Source organism: Budorcas taxicolor, chromosome 14 (assembly GCF_023091745.1).
Source record: "Budorcas taxicolor isolate Tak-1 chromosome 14, Takin1.1, whole genome shotgun sequence".
Lineage (NCBI taxonomy): Eukaryota > Metazoa > Chordata > Mammalia > Artiodactyla > Bovidae > Budorcas > Budorcas taxicolor.
This window is the reverse complement of record NC_068923.1, coordinates 22,623,116-22,634,460: the sequence shown is the minus strand read 5'-3', so window position 1 is coordinate 22,634,460 and position 11,345 is coordinate 22,623,116.

Below are 11,345 nucleotides of genomic sequence, written 5' to 3'. Positions count from 1 at the left end.
TTTCTTCCCTTTGGCTTCTGAGTCATTTGAATACTTCTTGGCAAAAAGTGGTGGGTTCAGGAAGCTGCCACATTTCAGCTCTAGCTGCCCTGTGATCTGAGCACTAAATGTACTTCAGTAGTCACTCACTGCCTATCGACTCAAGTGGGTCAACTGTTATTTAACAGGGAAGGAACAATTTAAAGGCCAGGGGGATTTAGGATGATTTTAGCTCCCTGGGAATCTAACTCCCAAAGGATTGTGACTTATACATATTCTGCTTTAGAACATGTTTTGTGTTTATTTATTTTAATTGGTGACTAATTTTAAAATATCGTGGTGGTCTTTGCCATACATTGACATGAATCAGCCACAGGTGAACACGTGTCCCGCATCCTGAACCCCCTCCCACCGCCCTCCCCGTCCCGCCCCTCAGGGTTGTCTCAGTGCTCCGGCTTTGAGTGCCCTGTTTCATGAACTTGGACTGGTCATCTCTTTCACATATGGTAATATACATGTTTCAATGCTATTCTCTCACGTCATCCCACCCTCGCCCTCTCCCACAGAGTCCTAAAGTCTGTAGAACATGTTTTTAGGACAAAGTCTGGATGGTAATACAGAGTGATCACGCTACCCCAGTGGCACACACAGGGCTGCTAAATACGGTTGTGCGTATTTTGCACTGTGCCAAGGAGTTGTGTGTGCCGACGGGATAAGGAGGGGTTGAAATGCAGCCAGGGCTCAACTCCCAAGCTTGCCTTCTGCAGAGCTACATCAGCCTGGAGGAAGGGACACTTTCTGCAATTTATTCGCCCAGAGGCAAAGGCTGCCCAGTGTCCTGGTGGCCTGGCATAGGTACCTAGGGCCATGGTGGGCCACCCTACTTGTGGGCAGGCCTTGGTGCTGGGAAAGGTGTCCCAGAGGAGAAGACATTTGTAGGCCAGAGGATCTCTACTCTGTGAACTTGCTCCAGGACCCCCAGCACAGCCTCTGCTAGCTGTAAGATAAATGTTTGCTGAATGAATGTAAAAGGAGAGGATGAGAGTTTTTTGAGATTCACACTCAACTGACGCATTCTCTAATATTCTGCTTCTTATCTGTCAGACACGATTCTCTGCTTATAGTCTTTTTTAACCAGTTAAGTTCTTACGGCAGGTTAACTTTCAAGGTTGGACAGACCCTCTGATTGCACTGGCTCTTCTGCTAGAAAGTGGGAACTCTGTGGGTGGCAGCTAAAAGCATTTCTGGGACCCATAAAGTCATACCCACATGACCGAGGCTAAGGGTGTTGATGTCACACTACCAGGCACTTACTGAGTCTGATTTTCAATTGTTATCATCACCCAGCAAGAGGATGCCAAAGATTTGAGCTCAGAAGAGGAAGTGGAATCATCTAGTCTGAACTTTCTTTTTACAGATGAGATCGGTGAGACTTCAAGACTGGCCGTTTATGGTAAAATATGCTTCACTCCCCAGATCCGGGGCTCATTATATTAACAATATAACTCAGGAGGTGTTGTAGGGACTGAATGAGTTAATCCATGACCATGCACGACACTTATAAGTGCCTGATGGAGAGAGGTGGCCCCAAATCATCAGTAATTACAACGATGGCGTCCAGCACCAGTAAAGGCTCAAGAAATAGCTATTGCAATGAAGGTTCCAATTCCCTGTTGGAGTAGAAACCCCTGACTGGTGAAATGCAGGAGGGGGTCCGCTTAGCACCATGGATGTTGTTTTTCTCCTCTTGTGACACTCATTTCAGGGAGATAGTCTCCTGAGTAGTCCCGACAGTCAGAGAACAGGCGAGGGTGAGGTTTATTGGAACTGCAGCTATATTTATTGGGTTTTCAAGCATATATTTTATTAAACTGCAAATGAACAGAAATGACCTTATTACAGACATAACCATGACTCAGCTCTAAGATTTTTTAAAGTAGGTTATGGCTGGGGCTACAGGGTGTTGGTGTTTAATGGGACAGAGTTTCCATTGGGGAAGGTGAAAATTCTGGAGGTGATGGAAGTAATGTTAGCACAACAATGTGAATGAACTTAAAAATGGTTTAAGTGATAAATTATATGTTACGTATATTTTACTACAATTAAAAACAAAGTTATAAACCCCAGCACCTCATTCCTTTAAACGCTACATTTCATCGACTGGGTCATTCTTTGTGTTGGGTCTCCATCAACACTAAGCTGCAGAGGGAAAGCTTGGGAGTTGCGCCCTGGCTGCCTTTCAGCCTCTACTTGCCCCATCGGCGCACACAACACCTTTGCACAGTGCACAATGCATACAGCAGTATTTGGCAGCCCTGACCACTCTGTATCATCATTCAAACTTAGTCCTAAGAACATGACATGCAGAACATGTGTAAGTCAACCATCCATCTCTCATGCCTTTGGAAGTCAGATTTCCAGAGAGCTAAAACAATTCCAAAGCTAGAACTTTCTAGGTGGGGAACCAAGGCTCAGAGAGGCCTGGGAACTTGCCAAGGCTGCCTTTGCCAAAAGGCACCCCTGCAGGGACACCAGGGCAGCACCAGAGGCAAGAATCAAACTGAGGCCAGCCAGTCCGACGTAAGTCTTTGGTCCAGGTGTTTTCCCCTAAACTGTGATCCTGGTCATTAAATTCCAAATAAGCAGCCTCATCATTTTGTTCACTGTATAACTGTTGAAGTTCTTGACAATACTAACTTGGGAGGCCCCCAGAGTGGCAGCTACTTGCCAGAGTGTGGTGTGACGCTGCAGCTGACGGCCCCCAACTGGGGGCCAAGAAAAGGAAAACCGTGGTGTGCCCAGAGGTGATGGCACGTGCTCAGCCCTGAGCAACGGGGAGGGGGCTTAAAATGTGGGGGCGGGGGACACGCACATTAGGATCTGTTTGGGGGGTATAGCTCAGAGCCGCTGCAAAAATCCAGCATCCGCCTGCTGGAATCCAGCCTCCTTCGGCTGGCAGAGGCAGGTGCCCTTGGGGGTGGACTGAGTTCACCTGGAGGCGAACTGCCTTTTCTTACTTTGCCCAAGAAAGCCTCTGGGGCTGTCAGTGACCCCAGGGCAGTACTGTCTTGTGGGACTGTTGGTCTGCATGCACTGGAGGCCAGACTCACCAAAATGTCCCCTGCAGACTGATGCCACCCCCTCTAGGATGTGTCTAAGAGCAAAGCCTTTCTAGCCGGACAGACCTGGGATGGAGCTGGCAGGTGGGGGTTCCAGCTCTGCCTCTCGCTTCATGAGTGCCCTGAGCGGGACACTGAAGCGGCCTGTGCTCGTCTTCCTGGGCAGTACATCTTCCTCAGGACGTCGTTAGGACTGAATGAAGTCATCCTGGTCAAGTAGGGACATACCTGGCCACTAACTGGGTGCTCAGTAAGGCTGGCCTGGGATTAACTCTTATTTTATTTCCACATCAGCTGCCCTCGGGAGGGACAATGGCCCACACAGATGTGTCGGACTCTCACCGATGTGTTGTGCTGGATTTTTTTTCCCCCAGGTGAATTCACCAGATGTTATTCTCTGGCATCGCATCTCTTTGTACAAGGGTTCAGGATGCCTTGGAGTTGCTACCTACATCTTGGAGTGGCATCCAGGTCTCAGGTCTCAGATATCCCTTGAAAGCATCTCCCTCCTCCCTCTCTTCCTCCATCCTCACCCTCCTCCCTCCCTACATCCTTCCCTGTCTTCTTCCATCCCTAACCCTCTTCCCCCGTCCCTCCCTGCCTCCCTCTCCCCCTCCACTACACCATCAGGAGAAGGGGCTGCCTACCGTGAAGGTCCCACTGGAAAGCCTTGAATGAATGACGCCTGGCTTTGAACAGGATGGGGACTGAGTCCTTTATACCCCAGGGAAAGACCCTTTGTCATGCGACCCTCCTCCCCCTCCTCACATCAAGAGGACAGCCTTTCATGAACCTGGCAGGCGGGCTGACTCTGTGAGGGAGGAGGAATTATAATGCTCTGGCTTAGAGCAGATGAAGGCTCCATATTAAGGGGCCCACCCTGAACCTCAGATGAGACCCAGGCTCTAATTAGAGAACAATGGCTCCCCTGTTCCATGCCCACAGCTCACCTCAAAGGCTTGGAGGCCCAGAGATTATGTCTTGGGGTCATCAGGAGAGCTCTGATGAAACTCACACAGACCCTCCTTCAGGAGAAGGGCCGGCTTTGTCTGCTCTAGTTAATTTCCCAGTGAGAGGATCTCTGGGGGTGATTCTTCTCCTATGTTTCTGGCCTCGGGCCTGGGAATTTGATACCTTTAGGGGTTTTCTGTGCAAGAGGTGGGGTAGGGCAAGATGAGGCTTCGTAATCAGACATCCTAGGTTCCCTGCTCGCTGTGCTTATTCATTCCGAGTGGGGCATGGAGCTTGTTACTGCTCAGCCTTGGCTCTGTATCCATGGGGAGTAATCCTACCAGGACCATGAGGATGAGGTGAGCCAGGTACAGTGAGGGCATGGCATCCTAGTTCCTTCTCTTTCCTTCACAGCCCTGTTGGGAATCGTTTCCTTTCCATATTTAACAAGGAACAATAACATTTGCTGAGTGCCTGTTACATACTGCAAGTATTTCTCAGGGATTTTGTCTTTTTCATCCCAGTAGCAGTGGGATGCAGCACTAGCTCCGTTTTGCAGATGAGATGAACAGTGAATGCATTAGTCTGAGTTCAAGTACGATGGGATCATTCTTGGCATCCAGGTGAGCCCGGCTGCGAACTCTGTGAGCTGTTCCCTCCATCACTGCCTCCTGGAGAACCAGGGCCCACCCAACAGTCAAATCTGGGAAGAACTGAGCCTTTACAAAACCCACTGAGGGGTTTCTTCACATAAGCAGTTGTCCTTGTGCACTGAAGCTTTTCTTTATAGATTGTTAATTATTTGCTCAGTGTCTCACGTGCACAGAGGACTGAGGCTACATGGTGCCCATCCTTTCTTACGAGAACAGAAGACACTCCTCTCTAATAAAACGATGGGAGTCGTTGGGTCACTGTGGCAAAAATTCATCTTTTCAGCATCTCCAGAGTATAACTGCTGCTTAGGGCCAAGGCATAATGATAGTCAGCTAGGTGTGTTGTTCTGGACATTTCTTGGGATTTGAGAAGCTCGTTTTCTTCCCGTAGCCAATAACAGGGTATCTCAATCTTAGCGCTATGGATATTTTAGATCAAATGATTTTCTGTTGTGTGGGTGTCCTGTACATCATAGGGTGATTTACTTGCATCCCTGGGCCTCTGCCTATGAGAAACCAGTAGCAGTCCCCCTCCCCAAGTTGTGACAGACAAAAATGTCTCCAGACATTGCCAAACAAACCTCCCTGTGGGTCCAAATCACCCCGATTAAGGTTCACTGACCTACAATTTCCCTGGATCCATGGCCTTTCCCTTCTCTGTTGGTGGAAAAGGGTGAAAAGCAAAGTTTTCACAATAACTCAAGCATAAGAGGGAAAAGGCTATCGGATGGGAGCTTATAAAAGAAAGAAAGGCAATGCCAAAGAATGTTCAAACTACCGCACAACTGCACTCACCTCACATGCTAGCAAAGTAATGCTCAAAATTCTCCAAGCCAGGCTTCAGCAGTATGTGAACTGTGAACTTCCAGATGTTCAAGCTGGATTTAGAAAAGGAGGAGGAAGCAGAGATCAAATTGCCAACATCTGCTGGATCATTGAAAAAGCAAGAGAGTTCCAGAAAAACATCTACTTCTGCTTTATCGATTACACTGAAGCCTTTGACTGTGCCAGTCAGTTCAGTCGCTCAGTCGTGTCCGACTCTTTGCGACCCCATGAATCGCAGCATGCCAGGCCTCCCTGTCCATCACCAACTCCCAGAGTTCACTCAAACTCACATCCATTGAGTCGGTGATGCCATCCAGCCATCTCATCCTCTGTTGTCCCCTTTTCCTCCTGCCCCCAATCCCTCCCAGCATCAGAGTCTTTTCCAATGAGTCAACTCTTCGCATGAGGTGGCCAAAGTACTGAAGTTTCAGCTTTAGCATCATTCTTTCCAAAGAAATCCCAGGGCTGATCTCCTTTAGAATGGACTGGTTGGATCTCCTTGCAGTCTAAGGGATTCTCAAGAGTCTTCTCCAACACCACAGTTCAAAAGCATCAATTCTTTGGTGCTCAGCTTTGTAGATCACAACAAACTGTGGAAAATTCTTCAAGAGATGGGAATACCAGACCACCTGACCTGCCTCCTGAGAAATCTGTATGCAGTTCAAGAAGCAACAGTTAGAGCTGGACATAGAACAACAGACTGGTTCCAAATCAGGACAAGAGTACGTCAAGGCTGTATATTGCCACTCTGCTTATTTAACTTATATGCAGAGTCCATTATGCTAAATGCCAGGCTGGATGAAACACTAGCTGGAAATAAGATTGATGGGAGAAATATCAATAACCTCAGATATGCAGATGACACCACCCTTATGGCAGAAACTGAAGAAGAACTAAAGAGCCTCTTGATGAAAGTGAAAGAGGAGAGTGAAAAAGTTGGCTTAAGACTCAACATTCAGAAAATTAAGATCATGGCATCTGGTCCCATCACTTCATGGCAAATAGATGGGGAAACAGTGGAAACAGAGACAGACTTTATATTTTGGGGCTCCAAAATGACTGCAGATGGTGACTGCACCAATGAAATTAAAAGATGCTTGCTCTTTGGAGGAAAAGCTATGACCAATCTAGACAGCATATTAAAAAGCAGAGATATTACTTTGCCAACAAAGGTCCGTCTAATCAAGGCTATGGTTTTTCCAGTGGTCATGTATGGATGTGAGAGTTGGACTATAAAGAAAGCTGAGCGCTGAACAATTGATGCTTTTGAACTGTGGTGTTGAAGAAGACTCTTGAGAGTCCCTTGGACTGCAAGGAGATCCAACCAGTCCATCCTAAAGGAAATCAGTTCCGAATATGCATTGGAAGGACTGATGTTGAAGCTGAAACTCCAATATTTTGGCCATCTGATGTGAAGAGCTGACTCATTGGAAAAGACCCTGCTGCTGGGAAAGATTGAAGGTGGGAGGAAAAGGGGACGACAGAGGATGAGATGGTTGGATGGCATCACCGACTCAATGGACATGAGTTTGAGCAAGCTCCAGGAATTGGTGAAGGACAGGGAAACCTGATGTGCTGCAGTTCTGGGATTGCAAAGAGTCGCTCACGACTGAGCGACTGAACTGAACTGAACTGAATGGGAGCTTAAAGATTAATATAGCACCCAATTTCTTCACTCACATGAGCCCCCTGCAGAAGGCACCTGTTCAGAAGTTGGTGGACTAAGCTGTGTGCACACACACCCCTCTCCCCGTCTCCTTGTTGTTTCTGTTGTTAGTTGCTTGGTCCTGTCCAGCTCTGCAACCCCATGGACTGTAGCCCGCCAGGCTCCTCTGTCCACGGGATTCTTCAGGCAAGAATATTGGAGTGGGCATGCCTTCTCCAGGGTATCTTCCCAACCCAGGGACAAAGCCCCGTGTCTCTTGCTTTGGCAGGCGGGTTCTTTCCTACTGAGCCTCCAGGGAAGCTCATCCCCTTTTCTCCCTCTTTCTTTTGTTCTGTTGCTAGTCTTTCAGGCATGAGTGGAGTACATGGAAATGTACTTGTGCTTTGCCTTTTGACAACTTCTCTTGGACATATTTTCTTTTCAGGAGTGAAGGAAAATTCTTCCATTTTTGAGCCATTTTTAAATGTGAATTCTACATAATTGCATGTAAATTTATAAATATTTTCTAAAGATATCCTTCTGTAATTTTTTTTAATATTCTGCTAATTTGATTTTGAATTTTATATGTCAGGTATTCTGTTTGAGGATTTTTAAATATTTTATTATACTTCATTAAAAAAGGAAAAAATTGTACATTTTTAGAATGTGTTTATGAGTAAATTTAATGTAATGAAAAAAAAGAATCCTGGTTAGCAATATTCCTTGTGTAGCTTCACCGTCTCCTTTATTGGCTAGGGTGCAGTAACTGTCCCATCCCTTTATCTCATCAGTAAACCACTGGTTTCCCTGAGAGCTTAGTTGGTAAAGAATCCACCTGCAGTGCGGGAGACCTAGGTTTGATCCTTGAGTTGGGAAGATCCCCTGGAGAAGGGAAAGGCTACCTGCTCCACTATTCTGGTCTGGAGAGTTCCATGGACTTTATAGTCCATGGGGTGGCAAAGAGTCGGACATGACTGAGCAACTTTCACTTTCACTTTCAAACCTCTGGTAGCCACACATGCACAAGTCAGTCAGTATGGAGGTGCACCCTCCGGGCTCCCCAATCACCCTAAGCACCTCCCACATCTGGGCTTATTCAGCCATGGAGGGGTCGAACCTCCCCTTAACCTCCAGGAGACCGTGGACTCTAGGCTCTGATCAGTGTCCCTTGGGCCCCGTTTACTTCCTGCTGCAGCTGCTGTTGTGAGAAGGTGTGACCCTAGCAAACTAGCCCTCTGAGCTTTGTCCCTCTGCACGGGCCTCAGAGGCACCCCACGCTTGGACTTTTAAGAGTTGTGGTCAAGCGTAGTCACTGTCCCTATTGGTTGGGGTAATGGGTTCCACACAGAGTTTCCCCACGAGCAGATAGCCCAGATGTGGGGTCGAAGTCATTCATTGCTCCATCCTCTTATTTTTTCTTTCGCTTCTTACGTCATACTTCATTGACTCATGTACTATTTCACCGCAAAGTCTCTTTAGGGAAGAGGAGTGCACGCTGGTGAAGGGGGTGGGGAGCACCAGCAGAGGGCCCTCCCGTGTCCCCCTCAGCAGGCATCCTCCCAGCTCCTGGAGGAAGGTCCAGGAAACAGAGTTGGACAGTCCTCTGCAATCCCCCTCCCCCTGAGGAGGCTGTCCCACAGTGCTGTTTGTGGGCACGATACAGTCGGAGGTTTGAGGGGAGAAGGAATGGAGCCACTCGGATTCCCAGTCATCTTCACCCTCCTCTCCTGGGGGTTGTAGGGGAGGCAGAGGCGAGATGGTGTCTGACATCCTGGCCCTTCCTTGTCCTCTGGTCCAGGTCCTTCCCCTGATGATAAATAACTCTTTGGGGAACCTCAGGGATCCTTTCTTGTCAAAGGTCCCTAATTCATATCAACTTGATCCATCAGAGAGGATCAAGTCAGACTCACCCACACAGAATGACTGGTGCTGTGTTTTGTTGTGTTTTAAATTCCTACTCAGGCGTGTGTACCTTTGTTTTAGCACATTTACTGCATCTTCATCAGCTTTTCAAACAAGGGGCCCTTTTAGGCTCCAGGAGTCCTGACCACAGCCATTTCTGAGTTTGACATCTGAATGACTTTGAGGATCCCTCAAGTGTCCTGAGGATTAAAAATAAAACTTTCTGTGTTTGTCCAGATAGGAAAGCATCTGTCTGCTTTTATCCCTAAAGAACCTACTGTTCACTGGTCTTGCAAGGGTACTCAAGGGTCTTCAGATTGTTTCCACTTGGATGCTACATGAAAAGTGACTTCTCACTGAAGGGCAGGCATAGCTCATAAAGAAGGGAGAATTGATGATCAGCAGCATCCAGGGTGAATGGGTGGAGGAAAGCTGTCTCCACAGTGAGGAATGAAGGGGTCCAGGCAAGGCCACTAGAGAGAGTTTAGTAATGTACTGCAGAAACACTTGACATTTACTGGGATAATGGACGTGCAAATTGCATACGGGGACCTGACCCAAAGAGAGAGATGATTCATTGTGTGAGTTGCAGTAGAGGGTTGATGCAACAGGGCATTCAAACCAAGCATCTTCCAAAGAGAGGTCTAGTCCTTGAAAAGACAACCTCTAAACCCTTGCAGTATACCACCTGGTAAGAGTATCTTTGTATATTTGCATCATTTCTTTTTAGATTCTGCATATAAAGGATGTCATACAATATTTTTCCTTCTCTGTCTGACTTACTTCACTCCATATGAATCTCTAGGTCCATCCGTGTTGCTGCAAATGACATTATCTCTTTCTTTTTAACGGCTGAGTAATATTCCAAGTGGACTTACAGACTTAGAGGAAAAATTCATGGTTACCAGGGGATGGAGATGGGGGGAATGGATAGGGAGTTTGGAATCAACATGTACATATTGCTATATTTAAAATGGATAACCAATAAAGACCTATTGTGTAGCACAGGGAACTCTGCTCTATGTTATGTTATGTGGCAGCCTGGATGGGAGGGAAGTTTGGGAGAAAGTGGATATGTGTATATATATCGCTGAATCCCTTTGCTGTCCACCGGAAACTGTCTCAAAGTTGTCGATGGGCTATATCCCAAATACAAAATTAAAAAGATTTTTAAAAGAGTATTTTTTTTAATACCTGGGACTTTGGATCATGCCAGGTGGTCTAAGCTAACAGAGTGATTTATAGCAGGGGCCTTGGGTCACACAGTGTTATCCTGACCCATGGAGGAGCTGGGGCCTGAGCAACATGGGCTGTTCATGTTCCCACATGACTGTTACTCCAGTAAAAACCCTGGACTCCATGGCTGGGGTGAGTTTCCTGGCTGACAAGATTCCATGCACGTTGCCATGTATCACTGCTGGAAGAATTCCGCGCCGTCTATGTGGCTCCGTTGGAGAGGACAGCTGGAAGCCTTGCTTGCACTCTGTCCTCTGTGCCTTTTCCCTTTGCTGACCTTAATCTCTTTTTGCTGTCATCAGTGGGAAAGGTGACTAGGCCAGCTTTTCTGACTTCTATGAGTCCCATTAGTGTGTCATCAAGCCTGAGAGTAGCCTTGGGGATGCACAGAAGAGAAATCAAGACAGGACGTCCACAAAACAACCCTTTCACCTCCTCCTGAGGGAAGGTTCTCATCACCTCCTACTTAGGGGGGTTGGAGGATTATCTGGATTCATAGTACAGCAAGTCCGATTAGCTGTAGACTAGCTGTTTGGATAAACCGCACAGAGAAATCATATGTGACTCTCTCCAGAGGACGGGTTCAGTCTTCCTCATCTACGCTTGCGTCGTCTTCCTGAAGTCCCAGGTTTACGTGCCTTTGGGTGCTGAGAGCCTCAGTGCCTGGGCTGGTTTGCTCATGCCAGCCCTATACCCTGCACACCACCTCTTCAGTCTCAGTCACCGTGGGAGCGCCTTGAGCGCTGCTACTAGGTCTCCATGACTTCCACCAGCTCCTTGAGCGCTGCTACTAGGGCACGCAAGGAAGCTGGCATCACTTCCCTGACTATGAGAGCTCTAACATGTACTCTTCTACCTTCAATATCTTATACAGTAGAGAAAGAGATGCTGCTTCCATAAAGACCCGCATTCAGTTAATCGATGATCTGGAGCTGGAGCCTGGGTGAATTCTGCAAATGCCGCCAACCTGGGCCAGGGGCCAGGGTGAACAGAGGTCACCCAGGATATTGTGAGGCCCCGTTGTTTTTTCAAGAC